The sequence below is a fragment of the Eublepharis macularius genome, chromosome 8 (genome assembly GCF_028583425.1).
Source record: "Eublepharis macularius isolate TG4126 chromosome 8, MPM_Emac_v1.0, whole genome shotgun sequence".
In the NCBI taxonomy this organism is placed as follows: Eukaryota; Metazoa; Chordata; class Lepidosauria; order Squamata; family Eublepharidae; genus Eublepharis; species Eublepharis macularius.
Genome location: NC_072797.1, coordinates 130,278,374 through 130,297,044, shown reverse-complemented (window position 1 = coordinate 130,297,044; position 18,671 = coordinate 130,278,374).

Here is an 18,671-nt window from a genome sequence, read left to right as displayed (position 1 = left end):
CAGGGCTTCCCTTGGATTTGATCTAGAAGTTACAATGCGTCCAGAATGCTTCTGCATGTGTCCTAACGGCATGTGTCCATATAGGGCACATATTACTCCCATCTTGCAGCAGTTACAGTGGCTCTCTGTGGAGTTCTGGATCAGATTCAAGGTTTTGGTGTTGACCTATATAACCCTTAGTGGACTGGGACTGGCATCCCTGCAGGACCGCCTCTCACTGTATGTTCTCCGGAGAGTGTTTAGATCCGCTGATAAATGTCTACTGGTGTTGAAATAAGAGTCTTAGATTGCCTCAGGAAAAAAATCAGGTGGAAACTTCTCTGACAGCTTCAGGTGGGCTGTTTCACCAGTCGGGGTCACCACTGCAAAAGTTCTGTATCTAGCTGGCATGGATCTAATTTGTCAGCAAGACTGGCTAAGCAGAGCAACCTCATCGGAGGATTTTAGGAGAGACAATCTGGTGGAGATGAATGTTTCAGACCATGAAGGGCTTCATAGGTAACAGCCAGCACCCTGAACCCAACCTGGAAGCTAAATGCAACCAAATGCTTGTAACACCAGTTTGAGAACTCAAATAATGAAGATCTGACTCTTATCCTTCCACACCGCTGAGCAATCTTTGAAGCAATCCTCCTAATCCTAACAAGACTTCCTCAAACTTAAGTGGCTTTTTGGTTGGAGCAAGATCCAGTGAAGTTCAAGGAAGTTTCCTTAGACTGGAAGAAGAATTCTTTGAGGATGGCTGGATATACCCCTCCCTATATCTCTATCATACTTGTGTTCCACTCCTCTTTCTCAAGGAGCTCAGGGCTGTGTACATGATTCACCCATCCATTTTTATCTTCACAACAACCATAAAGAGAAAGAGACTGACCCAAGATCATCTGGCAAGCTTCATGACTGAACAAAGATTTCAGACTGCTTCTTTCCAGCCCTAGTCCAGCACTATAACCAATGTACCATGCTGGCTCTCAAGTCCTTTCTTTCATTGGGCACTATATCTGCTGTGGGCACCTTGAACATTCCTTCCTGTATTGCTATGTGACAACTATGGTCAAGAGACGATGCTAATTAGTTTATCTTTATCAGATACAGCTAGAATGTGAGTCCATCTGTCCTTATGTCTTGAAGAGTGGAACGATTGCAGAAGCCAAATGACAATAGCTGGTGAATGACAATGGCAGACGTGATTGAATAGGGTGGGGTATGCAGAGGGGTAGTGAGTGTGGAGAAATTAGCATTGGTAATGAGACAGGAAGCCTATGTCTTGATTCAATCCAGGCGGATGCATTGTCCTGAGTTCCGTTATCAGTTCAGCAGTCTCTCTTTTAATCTCCCTTTGAAATTCCTCTGCAGGATACTTTTAGGTTAGCAACTGAATGTCCTGGAAAGTTAAAATGTCCCCCCACTGGTTTTCGAAAGTTGTGGTTTCAGATGTCAGACTTATGTCCATTGATTCTTTGTCAAAGGGACTGGCCAGTTTGTCCAATGTAGAGGGTGGAGGGGCATTGCTGACACGTGATGGCGTAAATCACATTGGAGGATGAGCAGGAGTATGAACCCCGGATGGTGTGGCTGGTGTTGCTTGGTCCACTGATGCTGCTGCTCAGATCTCTGTGAGAGCAAAGTCGGCGTCTTGGTTTGTTGCAGGCCTTGGTACCAGAGTCCGTGTTAGTGTTAAGTGGTTTATCATTGTGGGTGAGTAGTTATTTCAGGTTAGCAGGCTGTTTGCAAGCAAGAAAAGGTCAGTCCCCCAGTGCCTGTGTGACAAAAGAGTCGCAATACAGCATGGGTTGTAGATCATTGATAGGTCAATTTGTTTTAAATTGGCCATCTTCCTAGCAACATGCAACCATTCCCAAAGAAGGCTGATTTGAAAGAAAGCAATTCCTGCCAAAATTGCAGCTGATAGCTCCTGGGAGGGAAATATTGAATGTGTGTCAAGGGCATAACCATATGGGCATTTTTACAACTTTACCCCCCCCCCCCCGCCAATGACCATAAGAAGGCACAGTTAACCACGGAAGAGAATGTTTCCTGCGTTATGGTTCATCAGTTGTCATAACAACTCAATTCTTCAGTGAAAATCTTTTAGCGTTACTATCGCTTAAATTAAGTTGATCTGCAGAAGGTCATTTAAAGAAGTTTATTAAAAAGAAGCAGCTTTGCCTCCAAGTAATTAATCACTACTTGGAGATCTTAGAGACAAATTATCATTCTAGCCCTTGCCTGAAGACTGAAACTTGAAACCTGTGGAACGATAATTACAGAGAGAAGGAAAAAAACCTTGGGCCTGTCACACTCTCTCAGCTTAACTTACCTCACAGAGTTGTGCGAGGATGAAATAGAGAAGGGGAGAATGCTGTGAGCCTCGTTGGAGTCCCGTTGGGAAGAAAGGTGGGGTATAAATGAAATAAATAAGGAAGGAAGGTAATATTCTATTTGGTGTAGAGAGCCAGTTGGGTGTAGAGGTTAAGAGTGGCAGGACTCTAATCTGGAGAGCCAGGTTTGATTCCCCACTCCTCCACTTGAAGCCAGCTGGGTGACCTTGGGCGAGTCACAGTTCTCTGGAGCTCTCTCAGCCCCACCCACCTCCCAGGGTGTTTTGTTGTGCGGATAATAGTAACACACTTTGTAAACTGCTCTGAGTGGGCATTAAGTTGTCCTGAAGGGCAGTATATAAACCGATTGTTATTGTTATCGTTATCGTTATATGATCGTGCTGACTTGCTGTCTTTCCCCTCAGTTCTCAAATTTCGCTACAGTTAAACAAAGCTGGGATGTAACAGCTAGTAACAAAAGTCTGAGAAATTTCAAAGAGGTAGTGTTATTAAACAGCATAAATAACACACTGTTATACATAATAGTATTTATGGAAAACTCCAGCAGTTCAATCCAGAGCAAAGTTAAACCTCCTAAGCTCACTGAAGACAACAAGTTTAGAAGAGTGCAACTGCACTGTAAGAGTCTTCATGTGGTTTTTCTATGCTATCTCAGTTCTTCATACAATAACTCTGTAAGGTAAATGAGGACTATTATCTGCTGTTGTAGATGGATGGAGGATGAGAAAGAATGGCCAATTAATGCATTCATGGCAGAAGTAAGATTTACGCCAGATGTTTCCTGTTTCACAACTTAAGACTTTTAGCAGCAGCCAATACACTGCACAAGCTCTGACATTTACAGATCTCTCACACATATTCTTATCTGCAGTTGTGTTTTGTGCTCTGCATTCAAAAGCACAGCACAACAGTACATTATTTCCCACTGCGTTCCCAATTGGCTTAATTGTGCATTATGTTCCCTCATTCAAGCAGGCATCACATACGCATTTGGTTTAATTTCGCAACAGTGTGTGAAATTAAGCCATGATTTGTTTTGTTTAGAGTTTTGTGTACACAATGCAAAACTGCTGCCTATTCTGGAAATTTACATGCCAGAGCAAATTTACAGTTTTTAGTTCTTAGAGCCGAACATCTCTCATACTTGTGCATTGTCTGGTAAACACGATATGAAGAATTTGTTTATGCTTTTTCTGGCACCATGGCAGCTAAACTGTAATAAGCAAATGCTTAAGGAACAGTGTCAGTTTAGTGAAACTGATATATGATGTAATCCCATGTACTCTTGAAATGTTGCATGGAAAATACTTGGGAGTTTCAAAGCCTTTGTGGGACTTGGACGCATAATGTCTGTAAGAAATTGGTGAAAACTGTATGACAGGTACTCAGTTCTAAACGTCCAGAAAAGTTGAGCTATCTGTGTCAAACGCAACTGAATTAATTCGTGCTTTCAGTTTTCACAGCTGTGTATGTGTGGTGGTTTTCCCCAGTGCGGCATTTGTAGAACAAAGGAAAAGTTCTAATACATCACAGGATTTTCTTTACCTAAGCTGTCAAAACAAAAAGTTAGATCAGCTGCCTTTTGGCTGCATATGATGCTGTTTGTCCATCTGTATGGACTCCCGGCAGGGGGGGTGGGGGAACCCAGCTCCGGCACCTGTCAAGTCTTCGCTATCCTCTTGGCAACAAACCAATTTGTGATAAAGTAGCTACAGATGACATCACTGTTAAATGGAGCGATTGGAACGAATGCTATTTGGCTGCTATGAGACAGAATGGAAGCTTAGCTCATTCAGTGTTCTTGGTATTGGAGAGACCTGGCGAAATCTCCGTCAGAACGCTTTATACCCAGGGCCCAGGCAAATGTGTTTCTATCCATGGTCGGTAATTCAAAATGAACATATTAATTTCATTTATTTGTTTGTTCATAAGACCACTCTGAAAGTATATGGCACTTCACATAACAGCATCAGCAGCCCATGCTGACGAGCCTGCAATCTAATTGGGAGGGGATTAACTTGTAAGGAGGGTTATGCAAAGACAAGGTACGGGGACAGATGCGGGGAGACATAGTAAGGTTGAATTGTAGCAGTGGATACAGTCTCTAAGAACTCAAGATGGCAAACCCAGAGGTTTCCTTCTTTTAAGGATCTGCGATGTCTTTTCATATGTTTAGGGAACTATTTCTCAAATGAACTATTGCTCGTTCACTATGAAAAGGCCAAAGTTATTAGGGTGGCGGTGGTAAGTGAATGAAAACAAACTTTTAGCCTGTTGATGAGCACACACAGATATGTCCTCTGTCTGCTTGGCACTGAAAAAATGGGGGAGCAGGGATTGCCAGGCACAGGTTAGATCATGATTCCCTATTGGGGCCGTCGCTCCATGGCAGAGTGTCTGCTTTTCATGCAGAATGGCCCAGGTTCTATCAATGGCCTCTCCAGTTAAAAGAATCTGGCAGTAGGTGATGTGAAATAACCTGATTTGAGACCATAGATAGACCGCCAATCAGAGTAGACAATACTGACCCTCAGTGCTTTTTCCTTTTAAAACAACTTGGCTCATTTGAACAGAGTCTCCTACAGGTGCCACCCTGCACATGGGAGAAATCAACAATAGTCCAGGCATGGGCTTTCTCTGTGGTGGCCCCTAGTCTGTGGAACAGCCTGCCTGAGGAGGTCAGGAAAGCCCCCGCTCTCCACTTTCACCTCCTGCCTCCTACTGCCTTGGGGAATAAAACCAGACAACCATGCCCCAGAATAACGGTTGTATCAGAAGGTATCTGGCTGTTCCCAAACACTGGAAATAATTTTGTTTGGACTCAGAGCATTTACCACATTTGAAGGTGGAGTGTTGTTGGTGATTTGTAAATAACTGACTGCACATCACTAGCTAACATTAAAAAATTGAATAACCTGTACTTTATCCTTGGAACACAAGACGATGAGGTCTTGGTGACGCTCCCCCTCCACAAACCGTTTGGCTGCTAAGCACTCAGTTTGCCTTGGCAGCAAGCATTAAATTTCCATCCTTCCCCAAACAGCCAAGATTTTAAATAAACATTCCTAAGTATTCTGACTTGAAAAGGCAATTATACAGAAATTTGAGAAGATGAAAAGTACATCCATTTGAATGCCTGTGTGTCCTGAATGGCTTAAAAGATCAAAGATGGGTAGCGAACAATTCGGGAACGGAGCATCCTTTCAAGTATCCCTGTTCTGCCCTTTTAAACGGTCCGGATGCCTCTGGATGTAGCCATTGGGACAAAGAAGATAGTGGACCAGACAGATCACCAACGCAGCAAGGAATGGCCATTCTCATGTTTTTGTGTTTGAATTTCTTCACCCCTCCAGTCCACAGATCGTGGCTGCTCTAGGTCTACTGATACAACAACATGAAGTGAGGATGAGTGTTAAGGACTGGAGATGGTAAAATCAATGTTATCACTTTTGGAGGAGAATAACAACAACAACGACATTCCATTTATATACCGCCCTTCAGGGCAACTTAATGCCACACTCAGAGCGGTTTACAAAGTATGTCATTATTATCCCCGCAACAATCTCCCTGCAAGGTGGGTGGGGCTGAGAGAGCTCTGAGAGAGCTGTGACTGACCCAAGGTCCCCCTGCTGGCTTCATGTGGAGGAGTAGGGAATCAAACCTGGCTTTCCAGACTAGAGTCCTGCTGCTCTTAACCGCTACATTCTAAACAAATGAGATCATTTTAGAAAATGTGCACCTTTCCTGCTTTTTCACAGTGCCATTTTAAGCAGAATTACGAGGGCTTAGAAGCTTAGAAGGGTGTAACTTTGCTTAGGATGGCATGGTCATTCTGAAGGGGTCTAGTCTACACAACCACTTACAGGGCTGTGCTCTATGAATAGACTAGGATTACATTTCTTTGGATCACTCTGTCACGTGGAATATGCCCTTCTTTGCTGAGGGGTTATGCTTCCTTCTATACATGCAGTCATTTCCTAACCATTCAGCATTGCACAGTCTGCATGATGGAGTGGCAGAGGCTGCATCAAAGCAAAGGATAAATCTTTTAATAGTTCCCCTTCCCCAGCAAGCCAAAAGTTGGAACAAGAAATGCCCTCTTTGTGTGAATTTTAAAAACTTCAGTCTCCCAAACTGGACTCTCCCAGTACATATTAGTGACACTCAAGAAACCTGCAACATTTCATGCACACGACAGCATTGTCTTTGATAGGTCAATTTCTTAAAAGCACTTTAAATAACAAACATGTTTGATCTGAATCTATATCAGCCTGCACAACTTGTGATGCACCAAATCAGAAATAGTGCATGTATCTTGAGACTTGTTAGTAGAGATGGGCACGAACAGCAATACGAACTAAAAAAGCCATGAACAGCCCAATCAGCTGTTTGCGAACAAGCTGTTCGTGAGACCCCGTTCTAAACAAACAGGTGGTTGTTGCAAGCCTTGTTCATTGCTGTTCGTCAAGCCAGGCAGTCTGGCACCTGCAATCAATTCCCTTGGCAACCGGAGGCAGGGACTGCCTGAACTCTGTCTGAACTCCTGCTGTTGCCCTGGAAACCCCAATCTAAGCCCCATTTAGCTTGATAGGCAGGTCTTCCTTTCAAGTGTGGAGCTCCAAATTTGTTACAAGGAAGCAAAGAGCAGGCGGAATGGGGGCTCCCAGCTCTGGTTTTGCAGACAGTGGAGAGGGAGAGACAGTTGTTGTTGGCATTTTGAGAGAGAGACAGGGAGAGTGCATTGGAGCTTGATTTTTCTTTGTATGTGGTGGGATAGGAATCTACCCCTTCAATTTCCAGGGCTGCTGCCAGGTTCTGGGGCCAAGCTATTATTTATTATTGGTACATTTCCTGCTGCCTGCTCAGGTAGGGAGTGGTGCGGTAGGGATCTTGATGGCTGAAGGAGAGCCTGCTGGCCCCCATGAACAACTAACATGTTCGTGAACAGGTCATGTTCATCAATGTTCATTGTTCATGGATGGCAACGAACAACAAACACCATGTTCATTTTTTTTCTGTCCATGCCCATGTCTACTTGTTAGCTGCCTGTTTATGCAATGCCAAGTTGGGATATGTATTTGCTATCAAACTGGAGGGGGAAAGCCCTATCCATTTCATTTGTTAGGGTACAAAAACAAAAAGGAAAACTAGGAGTGAATGAATGAATGCTCTTCATATATTTGTCAGTTTACTCTCGTTCTCTCCTTGCCCTCCCCTTAACTGGGGCACTAATTGTGATGGCCATGACTTCATTCTCCAAGGCAACATGAAACATAAGCAGCAGCAAGGGAGGTGCCAGAGAGGGTGATTTCCTTCCTGCAATCTCCTGATGGCTACCTGGGCGGGAGCGACCAAGACCATTCCTGCCTACCTGGTCTGTAGCAGCAGCTTTCAATTTCCAGACTGCAACAAATATAATGAAAACAAAGATTTGTAATAACTACCGAAATAAAAAAGAGTACTACTTTGGAAATATAAATAAAACAAAACTCCCCCCCCCCCCAGTCCTCCCAACCAACGCTTATGTGTTGTGCCAAGCAAGTAGTAGGAGTGTTATCAATTTTCAGACAGGCTGCCATCCATTTGATAGTGGGCCATGTTTGGCTTAGTAGATCACAAACGATACAGGCCTGATTTCTACATGTGATTGAACTACTTTGATATATATTAAAAGCTGGGCTTCTTAGATTTTTTTCCTGAGGGTTTTTTTTTTGGCACTGCTTTAGAGACATCAAAGGAGACATCTCTGGCTGCTTTCCCCAAATTTGTCCAATTTGCTTTCATTTTGTAGTTAAAACTGCTGAAGAGTAGAAGCAGAGCGCTGGGATCTGGATTTTTTTTAAAGAAATAGATGTGATACATAAATGATATATACTGCACCTAATATTTTAAGGTAGTAGCCCAGGCTGCATTCCTAAGAACATTTCCCTGGAAATAAGTCCCATTGAATAAAATGGGACTGACCTCTGAGAAGACACGGTAAGGATTGCTTCCTAGTGTCCTACCAATGCATTTCAGCCTTTGTTGACATTCTAAGTCTGAACCAGATGCTATGCTAAATGCACAACTGCCCCCCAAGGTATGAATAGCTCCCTTTCCATAACATCCAAATGAGTGTCCTTGTCTCTTCATGCATACCCAGAAAAATTATTATTGGGAGGGGGCAAAGTCTATTATTGGAATTGCATATCACTGTCCTGACTCTCTGGGGTTTTATTATACACACACACACCCCAGTATAGAGTGTTAAACAGATGCAACAAGGGCCACACGGGCCCTTATATAATACATTATATAATATCCTGAACTAAGATGTGATAAAGAGCTTTAATTAATGCACCTAACAATTTGTGGACTTCTAAAGATGAGAAATGGCTGAATGTCTCCCAGAATTCTACCTAGGATATAAAAGGAGGCTTGTCTCGTGTGAACTGAAAGGGAACGGGAATATCCTAAACGAGATTGCAGGGCTTAGTCTTCTTCCCAGCCATTTGGCAGAGGAGAGCTCTGCATTTCTTTGCCACTAACACTTATACTCAGGGCTTTTTTTCTGGGAAAAGAGGTGGTGGAACTCAGTGGGTTGCCCTCGGAGAAAATGTTCAAAGCATGTTTTCAAGTTCCGAATGTTTTAGAACAGTGAAACACAAAGCCCTCTGACTCCATAAACGAATAAATTGTGGGATGTTTTTAACACTAGGTCTATGGGGTATTTGGTGTGGGATAAAATATATGGTTTTGGTAGACAGGAGTTAGAAGCTATTTAAGACTAAATTGTAAAAGAAAAAAAGGACCCATGTGTTTTAGGAGCGTCTTTTGTACAGAGTACAAATCAGCTGTAACTACTGCTGCTGCAGGACCTTGGATAGCTCCCTGCAAAAAAAGTCTTGCGAGCAGCAGCGACGCATCGCTCCAGTCTGGGCGAAAATGCACGAAGCTGCCTTATATTGAATCAGCCCCTTGGTCCATCAAATTCAATATTGTCTACTCAGACTGGTAGAGGCAGTTTCCAGAATCTCAGGTAGAGATCTTCCACCATCTCCTACTACCCATTCCCATTAACTGGAGTTGCCGAGGATTGAACCCGGTCCTTTTGCATGCCAAACAGATACTCGGCCTCTGAGCTACAGCCCTTCTATCTTGTTCAATGTGATCCACACATAACATAACACACTAAATACCAGGGAAAAGGCTGACCAGCTGAAAAAGAGAACACCATTCCTTTCTTTTTTAATAGTCAAGCCAAAACAGAAAGGGAGGCATTTTTTAAAACTCCTCTTGCAAATTTGAACCTGCTTCTTCCATCCTCTGGTTTAAAAGGCAGGTGTCCTGTCCTGTCTGCCTTCTTGTCACTGCACCAGTGTCTATGTCTTAAAGCAAACTTCCCACTCTAATCATAAACCCTCAGCCTCTTTCACTAGGACACATCAGAAAGGACCATTCTCCTTTCCGCCCTGTGGGCTAAGCACTGTATCCAACCCGAACTGAATGTTTTGACAATGACACCCCTATTCCCATGGATTCCAAACAGGGGATATCCTGACAGTCCTGATTCCATTTGCTTCCATTATTCCTTTCCTCTTTTGATCCTCTTTCCATATTTGGGGGTTAGAATCCGTGATGGCACACTGATAAAGGTCCAGTTCTCACAATCCACAGCTAAGGTAAGAAAACTGGATCTCCATCGCCCTTTCATTTCAGTGATATGTCTTTCCCCTTATATCTCAGCAACAAAAAGGGCTAGAGACTTGCTTTTTAAAAATGAAATATAGGAATTTAGAGACCTTGAGACACAGATTGTTTGAATATTATAACTCTATAACAATGTCAGGTATTGAGAAGCTCACCTCCTCCAGCAGTGCACAGATGGGTAGTAGCCACTGCGGGGGGGTGGGGGTGGCAAGGAAGATGTGAAGGAAACCTGCCATACAGAAGCACCATTGCTACTACATAGTGTTGGCCAGGGTTTTTTTTCTGAGAAAAGAGGTGGTGGAACTCAGTGCATTGCCCTAGGAGAAAATAGTCACATGGCTGGTGGCCCCACCCCCTGATCTCCAGACAGAGGGGAGTTGAGATTGCCTTCCGCGCCGCTGAGTGGGCAATCTCAACTCCCCTCTGTCTGGAGATCAGGGGGCGAGGCCACCAGCCATGTGACCATTTTCAAGAGGTGCCGGAACTCCGTTCCCCTGCGTTCCTGCTGAAAAAAAGCCCTGGTGTTGGCCACCACAGCAGCAACATGGAAATCACAAAACTGCATTCTTGTGTGGAAAACACCTTAGACTAAACCTCTCCCCCACATGCTTGTTTAATATGTTTAATATGTTCAGCATATTAAAGCACGCGCGCGCACGCGCACACACGCGTACACACACACACACACACACGAGTCCTAAATGCTACAGCACAGACACATGTTTACTATCTCATCTGCTACTGGTGAGAACAATTGTGGCAGAGCAGCAAATTAACTTTTCCAAGAAATACATTCACTCAGGGCTTTTTTTCTTGGAAATAGTTGGTGGAACTCAGTGGGTTGCCAGCACGGGGCAACTCTTGGTGGGAGGTGGTGCCCCTGGTACCACATGTGTGCGCGCAAAGTGCACGCATGGTCTCAGGGCCAATGATGTCACTTTGGGTCAGCGGGAACAAGGGGGGAGTTTTTAAAAGTTTAAATCACCCTTTGCGAAAATGGTCACATGGCTGGTGGCCCCGCCCCCTGATCTCCAGACAGAGGGGAGTTTAGATTGCTCTCTGTGCCGAGCAGCACGGAGGGCAATCTAAGCTCCCCTCTGTCTGGAGATCAGGGGGTGGGGCCACCAGCCATGTGACCATTTTCAAGAGGTTCTGGAACTCCGTTCCACGGCATTCCAGAAGAAAAAAAGCCTTGCTTTCACTACAGTCAAACTTCCTGGTTTGGGCAGGGAGCTACTTTTCTGCCTTCAGCCTGCACCTGCTTGGCATTCCTCAGCCAATTTTCTCTTGACACCTGGAGCCACCTGCCACCTCCTTCTTCAGTTTTCTGTACCTCAACTATCTGTCTGGTTTGAATCCTTTTGTCGCTGCAAACTGTTCAGTGAATAAGTAGCATCATTTGAAGCTGTCAGGGAAGCTAGTACCAGATGGCATATGAAATACCCTCGCAGTTATTGACAAAACATTAAGTCAGGGCAGGATCAATTTGGCTGTACATTGATTTGTGCAGAAATCTTTCCAAAGACCCATACAACCTTTTCCAGTGTGTCAGTACAGAGTAAATAACTGGCTTTAAATAGACTTTTCCTGTTTTGTTAAAGTAGACCTTCAGAGGCACAGGGAAGGGCAAGATGGCTCGATATCAGCTTTCAGTTTTACTCTTCCACTTTCAGAACAAATGTGACATTCATGGTATGGAAATCAAAAGAAATCCTGATACAAATAAAGCTGTTAGACAACACACTTGAAAAGGTTGCTTATGCACGTAAGTGATGCAATATCTGCATATACAAAACATACAGTCAACATGCATGCATTCCTGTGGTCCCCTGCCATGCCTAACATAACACAGGAAAATAGTGGAGAACCTGCAGTCTCATTGTAGTAGGATATAGGGCTTGCAAATCAGCAACTGTCTAATGTTCCTAGGTCATAAGGCACGGGTGCTGAGAACTTTGTGGAAAGCATTTTGGCGTGTGAAAGTGTTATTTTTGACAGTTACAGTCCCTTATGTGCTGATCCTTGGATCGCCACGTGTCACCACCACATGCCACAGAGCTTTGTAGCTGCACAGTCATTGCAGGGGTGCAGTTCCATTTCCATCTGTTTTGCCTTTTGAGCATTCAGTGTAATGGGAGTTGGGTCAGATAGTTAAATGACATGGGAGAGGAACTACAAATCCCATAAGGCTTTGGAAAACTGCATGAAACTACATGACTTGTGTTGATAACACAAGTGCTGCTGCTTTCCCACACGTTGGCTAGTGCGCTTTCAAAGCAATTTAGCAGCGGTATGTAAGTGAATTTTCCCATCCCTAAACCCATCCCTACCTAGGGTCCACCCCTAAAGGACAACTCTAGCTCCCAGGCTGTCTCTTGCCTGCATGTTATCCCCAGGTAATTACCCGCCTTTAGGCCTCAGAGTCAGACAAATGCTAGACACTAGTAGGTATAACCAGTGCTTTTTTTCTGGGGGGAACGCAGGGGGACGCATACCCCTAAACATTTTGTGAATCTAACAGGAGAAAGTAAAAATTTTAAAATGTTGGAATTCCCGCTAAACCAACTCCAAACATATTATTATGGATATTTATGTGATTTGTTAAGTTTTATGTAGTGTATGTTGGCAATAAAAATGCTTAGTTATATTTAAACTCACTAGGAGCGCTTTTGGTCTTATAAAAAATGGAACGTCTTTGAGCATCGAACACGCCACCGAGATCGCTGGCATAACCGGTGATTGTTAGGGTGCAGACAAATACAAACAAGTCTTCTCTAAGCCACTTGGAGCTCTGGTAGTTGGACTCTAGCACAGTGATTGGTCAGTCTTGTTGCTACCCCCGATGGCGGCAACCAATTTGTGTATTTGTGTACGTTTTGCGCAAAGAGTGCAAAGAGTTTGTCTATACCGAAACTCTTTGGTTGTGTGCATGTGTCACTACAGAGGCCCTCCTTCGAGTTTGTTTAAGCCTTCAGTGTATGTACATTCATGGTTTTTGAAAGGACGACATCTGGCGACGGTCACCAAAAGCAAGCAGAGGAATCGGGAAGATGTTAGTGAACACAACCTCATGCCAATCTGGAAGTTATTGTGAGCTGTGTAATATGAGGCAATGCATGTTCTTGGTAATTTTGTCCATTGACTGCATTTATTTTTTCCAATTTGAACTATAAAATGGTGATTTTCTTGAGTCAAACTGAGAGTACCCCTAAACATTTTTTTAAAAGAAAAAAAGCACTGGGTATAACATATGCCTCCCTAATGGCTGCTGTATTGTAAGAACTGGCCCCGAAGAGCAGTGTCTTGACTGTCTAACATCAATCATGGAATATCACATACCAGCAGCTCCAACAGCGTTCCCCCCTTTCCTTCCTCTAATATGGTTATTCATTTGATTGCAGTACATAGTGCGGCTACCTCAGAACACACAAGAAACTGAGTTTCTTAATTTACAATTCGGATACATTTCAAGCAATACCTAGTATGGCGGACATAGATTTAGGAGATCTGGTGGTCTCCTACAAAGCAGCATACCAGGGGAGTGCTTTTCTTAATACAACGAAGTTCTGAAAACACTGTTCTATATCACTAACAGAACGGCCCCCGCTATGCTGGTGAATGAGGAGGTGGAGAGGATGAGCGATGTGCTCTAATGAAAGCGGGAAATGGTGTGTGCACATATTGCTGCAACACCATTGTGTTGCAAAGGCCAAGGGGATGGAACATCAGAGAGTGAGAGCAGGTGTTGCTCTGACTACAGCAACATCCCTCAAAGCGATCTTTTCAGATATGAGCGGGATAGATCGGCCATTAAAACTACCGGGAAGAGTCCTGTCAGGCCAATGTGCTGAGGGGCTGCCCCCCACTGAAGCCACTGCAACCCTAGTGCTGCCTCCCAGTCCCAAAAGAGAGATCAGCACAAGCTGGAGGGGCAAGAAGGATGGCTCAATCAAGTGAGGGATGCGCTCATACAGTGTACCTTCACCTGGCCTGGCTCAAGATGCTCGGGACAAGATGCACCAGCCTAGCCTTGCCCAGTGAAGGACAGATTGAGCCAGCCAGACTTCACTTCGCCTGGTCACCCGGCTTACCCAGGCACCACCTGCTTGGGGCTGCTTGTTCTTCCTCCCTTCTTTGGGGGTTGGGATCAAGGCAGGCTGGGGTGGGGCCCTTTTTCAGGAATGCCCCTCCTCCAGTTTGGCCCTGATTACATTGATGTGTATCAGGAACCTGGCAGTCATGCACATGGGAACATACCTGTGACCAGGGCTTTTTTTCTGGGAGAAAAGGTGGTGGAACTCAGTGGATTGCCCTTGGAGAAAATGGTCACATGGCCGGTGGCCCTGCCCCCTGATCTCCAGACAGAGGGGAGTTGAGATTGCCCTCCGCGCCGCCGAGCGGCGCGGAGGGCAATCTCAACTCCCCTCTGTCTGGAGATCAGGGGGCGGGGCCACCGGCCATGTGACCATTTTCAAGAGGTTCCGGAACTCCGTTCCCCCGCGTTCCCCCTGAAAAAAAGCCCTGCCTGTGACATCTCTGATAGCATGGTTGCCATTTATCTGATCTGAGGCAATGCATGTATTTTTCATGTGCATACACTCTTGGCAAGTACAAACCAGGACCCTGAAAAATCTAGTGGACAATTTCACATCTCTAAGCAGTAACTGTATGTAAGAAACATGTGGCGCCCCTATTCAGACAACATATGACCATACATATCAAGAGAATCATCATGCAAAAATGTAGAGAGAATTTACATGTGAAAATGTGATTCAGAGACTTCTGGTATACGTGGATATGACCTCTGATAAGAATTTATTGTCACATTAGAGCGCTGTTCCCAAAACCCATCTCTACTCAGTCCGGAAGGATATCATGCTCTGTGGTATCAAAATCTGTCAAGAATATCACCAGGGTCACACTACCCCATCTCTCTTGCACCAAACATTCCACTCCAAACCAGAGACTGGATTAAAATGCATCTGGACAATCCATTTCTGCTGAGAAAGTCTGGAGTTGCCTGGGGGCACAGATGGGTAGATAGATAATAAAGAAAGAGGCCAGTATCTTCATTCAGCAAGATAATGAAAGGTCTATTCACAGTATCACCAAACAATCACTTTACCCCCCCCCCTTTTTAAAGAAGCACCACCAATAAACCAGGGTGAAACTGCTTACACCAGGTCTAGAAGGTCACCATTAGCTTACAAAAGTTCTCAGAGTTTGGCTTTCCATTCCGCACATGAGCACCACAAAAAGAACACCTTTTCCTCCAAGGGGATAACACAGTAAAACAGGAGCGCAGTCAAGCGTAGCAAAACACAGGTGTTTCTTTAAAGAGAAGGCAGGCCCATTATTACAATTTAACTGTAATTTGTCATTGCTTGGAGAACTAAGTTAATATTCCCAGCACAGAACACTTTTCATTGTCATAGTAGTGTGTGCAGAAGAGAAAGCTTGTATAATGATGTTCCTCTTGCTTGCAAAAAGAAAAAACATTCTGAAAGATATATATTTTTTAAATCTCTTATTATGCCTGCATCCTACCCATCCTCCAAGGAGCTTATGAGGTTATCCTGTTTTTTATCCCTAGCGCAATCCTCTGGGGTAGATAAACCAAAGAGAAGATGACCGACCTCCATAGCTAAGCAAGGATATGAACCTAAGTCATTCCTAACACATTAACCATTATATTGCAAGAGAAAAGAGCAAGAGTCCAGTAGCACCTAGAAGACTAACAAAATTTGTGGTAGAGTAGGAGCTTTGTGACTCACAAAAGTCTTTTATTTATGTATTTATGTATTTATTTATTCATTTATTAGATTTTTAGTCCGCCCTCCCCTGCCAGGCAGGTGCTACTGGACTCTTGCTTTTTTATACTTTAGTTTTGATTAACATTGACCACACACCCAGAAATAAAGAGGTGAGATTACAGATTTAAATTATGGCCCCAAACGTCATGAACACTTAGAGTAAACAGGAGCCCAGTGGCACCTTAAAGACTAACAATTATTTATTTCTGCATAAGTAAGCTTCACTTCATCAGATGCATGGAATGTAGATCTGTAGGTGATACATTTGTACTGAAAATGACAAGCAATAGGAAGGTGGGAGTGAGATGATGGGTTACATATCTCCTGTGGATGTGCATTCCTATGCATCTGATGAAGTGAACTGTGACTCAGGAAAGCTTACACTTGAATAAGGTGCCTCTCTGGGTGGGTGTTCAGTTTTGCTGCCACAGATGAATATGGCTACCCCTCTGAATTATTATTGCCCTGACCTGGATAGCCAAGGTGAGCCTGATCTCATCAGATCTCAGAGGCTAAGCAGAGTTGGCCTTGGTTAGTAATTGAATGGGAGTCCTCCAATGAAGACAAGGGTTGCAGAGACAGGCAATGGCAAACCACCTTTGTTAGTCTCTCACCATGGAACTTCCACCAGGGGTCGCCATAAGTCAACTATGACTTGTGGGCAGCCTCCGCCATCGCTGAATTATTGCTAAAAGTTTCTGCAACTAAGGAGGAATTTGTCTATTTCCCCCCTCAATGAGGGTATGAGCTAATTGAGATTGAGGCAGCTGAGACATATGCACCGTGCCTTGTACCATATCTGCACAGGCTCACACTTCTTGCCACAAAGAAGTTACTATAATTGGATCCAGACTCCTCATAGACAGAAACCAAAGATGCTGAGAAATGAAACCCTTGATGAATAAGTAGCTTCAGAGCCAGGTCTGATACCGATCTGTACAGGACAAGCTGTCAGGGTAGGATTGTCAGCGCCCAGGTGCTAGCTGAAGATCTTCTGGAATTACAATTGATCTCCAGATAATGGAGATCAGTTCCCCTGGAGAAAATGGCTGCATTGGAAGGTTGACTTTATGTCATTATACCCTGTTGAGTCCACTCCCATCCCCAAAACTCCGCCCTCTCCAGGCTCCACCCACAAAATCTCCAGGAATTTCCCAATCTGGAGCTACCAACCCTATGCTGGGGCCCCAAGATGTTGCCTGTTCCAGATTTCACTAGCTACATAGCCCAGAAAGGCTGGTCTGTGGAAACACAAGATTTATTTATTTGATTCAATTTATATTCCACCCTCACCGCATCAGCAGGCTCAGGGCAGATTACAACCAGTATAATAATTTAAAATACAAATAGCTTTGAAACCAATAAAACCATATAATTTTTTTTTTTAAAAAGCATGTAATACCTTTATTAGGGCCAACCAAAAGGATGCAAAAGGTTGGGCAAGCTTTTGAGTTCATTAGAACTCATCATCAGGCCAGACGTTACAATATCTGACCTAGTAAAGAGTCCTTGTAAGCTCAAAAGCTTTCACAAAGTTCCATGTTACAGCAATGAAATATATAATTTACAATAAAATCACAGCATTTTCCATAAAAATACCACCCCCAGACAGCGACCCTATGAACCACCCCTGCCAGTAATACACAGGGGATGGGAAAAGGAGGGGAAACAGGTTGTTCAGTTTACATTGTCACTCATATCGGGGGGTAGATGATCAGATGGCCCCCCTTGACAAGGCCGGCTGGGAGGCTCTCCGGATGACTACTGGACCGGCCTCAACCATATACCTGGTGGAACATCTCAGACTTGCAGACCCACCAAAAAGACAGAAGATCTTGATTGGCCCCAGTAAAGGTATTGCATAGATTTAGCATCATGTATTGGGTTTTGTGCAAGACGGTACTGCTAGCTACAACTTTTTTGCTCTAGGGAAGCCTCTTCTGCTCTTAAAATTCACTAACACATGCTACTTCATGAATTCATCTGTGATCCTCAAATTGGTTCGGTGACCCTCAAATTTCCCCTAAACATTGCAGGACAGAGCAGGCAGGGGGGAAATTGACCTTGAAGACAATTGTTCCTTTAACAGTTCAGCTGGCAGAGCAGAGGACTGTAGAATGTATCTAAATACTAGTTATCCTTACGTTGCTGGCCGGATTCTGGCTCAAAGGAGACAATTTTTGAGAATCAGTGTGTTGCGGTGGTAAAGACTGTCAAATTCAGATCTAGGAGAACCAGGTTTGAATCCCCACTCCATCATGGATGCTCACAGAGTGACCTTGGGCCAGTCACACTGTCTCAACCTAGCCTACCTTACAGGGTTGTTGTGAGGATAAAAGGGAGGGGAGAAGAATGATGCGAGCTGCTGGAGAGAAAGGAAAGGAATAAACAAACAAGCAAGCAAGCAAATAAATAAATAGTGTTAATAGGGTAAAAAATTCTTAGTTGCTCCCAAAGTGACCGGTTAGTCCTATACTGCTCCTCAACAGGGCAACAACGTTAAGGTTATATAAATAGACTCTCATTAATGGAACAATAAATTACTATACAACCACAATAACTATTGTAAACATTTTTTTAAAAATATGTTTTCAATATAATTGTAGTAAAGTGCTAAGTGTTCAAAGTGCTCAGTTACTGACATTATAATTAAAGATGGGCATGAACAGGAAAAAAAATGAACATTGTGTTCGTTGTTCATTGCCATCCATGAACAGGGACTCACGAACAACCACGAACATGGCCCTGTTCACAAACATGTTCGTGGTTGGCTGTTCGTGGGGCCCAGCAGGCTCTCCTCCAGCCATCATCCAAGTCAAGATCCCTA